The sequence below is a fragment of the Cnephaeus nilssonii genome (assembly GCF_951640355.1).
Source record: "Cnephaeus nilssonii genome assembly, chromosome: 11".
NCBI lineage: Eukaryota > Metazoa > Chordata > Mammalia > Chiroptera > Vespertilionidae > Cnephaeus > Cnephaeus nilssonii.
Genome location: NC_137082.1, coordinates 39537827 through 39539995, shown reverse-complemented (window position 1 = coordinate 39539995; position 2169 = coordinate 39537827).

The following is a 2169-nucleotide window of genomic DNA, read 5'->3' as shown; positions in this document are numbered from 1 at the left end:
TCATAAGTTATTCAATTTTTGAAAGCTTTACTGGTTTCCTTTTCATCTTAATGACTCTTAGTTGGTTTGGTATTTTGGGTCAGTCTTGCCCTAAGAACTTGGCATCATTGTCTTCTGGTATTAGCTGCAGGAGGTTCAAGTCAGCCTAATAGTGTCCTCTTGTATATCATTTGCTTTTCTTATTTGCGTGACTAACAACATCGTTATTTATTCTCCATTTTAGGACATATCTTAGTGATGAATGTTGCTTATCAGATTTTCTTGTAACATGATGTGCCCCTTTTGCTTTTTGTTGAATTACTTTTCTTACATTATATTTATTAGTGCATCTTCTATTTCTTGGTTTTCATGCTTTAGAGATAATATTTTTTAAATTTTACTTAAAATGTTTTTATATTTTTCAATATTATATTAGTTTCAGGTGTATAGAATAGTGGTTAGACATTTATAACAACTTACAAAGTGATCCCCCCAATAAGCTTTGCACCCACGTGGCACGATACATAGTTATTACAATATTATTGACTATATTCCCTAAGCTTTACTCTTCATCCTGCGACTATTTTGTAACTGCCAGTTTGGACTTTTTAATCCCTTCACCTTTTTTCATCCAACCCTCCAACACCCCTTCCATCTGGCAACCATCAGTCTGTTCTCTGTATCTATAAGTTTGTTTCTGTTTTGTTTGCTCATTTATTTTGTTTTTAAGATTCCACATGTAAGTGAAATCATATGGTATTTGTGTTTCTCTGTCTGGCTTATTTCACACTAATTATTTTTATACATGTCCATCTTTAATTTTGTAATCCAATATGTTTAATCTTCCCAGTTTTTCTTAGTCTGCTTTCCCTGTGATGATCTGCACCTGTCCTTTATGTTATTGGTGGATTTTTTCCGATGATATTCATCTTGTTTCTTATTTCTTATATCTATTATGCTGTCCTTCTGATCCTCAATTTCTTTCCTTAGCTCTCTTGCCTCTCTGTTCATCTCATTTGGCTGTTTAACCTCTTAACTTTGAGATTTTATTCTGTTGAATTTGCTACGTTTTCTTAGTTGCTATTAAGACGTTGTGAATATATTCTTTATTTTTCTTAATTTCCTCTTCTTTTGTCTTTATGCATAGTCTCCATCCTGTGTCCTTTTTGTAATCTTTATGCTGGATATTGTGACATAATTGACATGTGCTTCTCTATATTTTTCGTGGTTAAGCAGCTTTCTCTCAAACTTCCACTTGTACTTCTATGGTGTGAGTGACTTCTTCACTCAGTTTCTTCCCTTTCTCATTTCTCCTTCCTTCTGAGGGACAGGTTGAGGGCTGGGTATTTTTTTCTTCTCCTACTTTTGTGTAGCTTGAGCCAATGGCAGTGTAAGGTCAGGCCAAAAAAAGTAATTTTTTAGAATACCTGGATTTGCTCTCTCCTCTGAGACAATCTCAATTATCAATGTGTTACTGTTATAGGTTATTTCTAGTTTTTCAATATTCTAAATGATGTTGTAATGAGCATCTTTATTTATAAACTAGAGGCCTAGTGCACGAAATTTGTGCATGGTGGGCGGATCCCCTCAGCCCAGCCTGCACCCTCTCCAATCCGGGACCCCTCAGGGGACATCACTCTCACAATCCTGGACTGCTGGCTCATCTGCCAGCCTGCCTGCCCGCCCCCCCCCCCCCCCCCCCCCGCCTGCCGCGGGCCTGATCGCTTCTCACTATCTCTGCGTGCTGGCCTGATTGCCCCTAACTGCCCCCCTGCTGGCCTGGTAGCTCCTAACTGACCCCCTGCCGGCCTGGTCACCCCCTACTACCCCCCGCAACTGGCCTAGTCACCCCTCACTGCCCCCCTGCCAGCCTAATCTCCCCCAGCTGCCCCCTCTCTCTGCCAGCCTGGTCACCCCCAACTTCCCCCCCCCCCCACTGGCCTGGTTGCCCCACACAGCCTGCTTGTTCAGTCATTTGGTCATCCCTCACTAACCCCCCTGCCAGCCTGGTCGTTAGGCAGCCATCTTGTGAGGACATGAGGGTTAATTTGCATATTATCTCTTTATTATATAGGATCTTTGTCCTCAGTTGATTTATTTCTGTAGGATACATTTCTAGAATTGAAGTCATTGTACCCAAAAGCTAGGACTTTTAAAATCTCCTAATGCCCTTGCCCATTTCTTGGATCA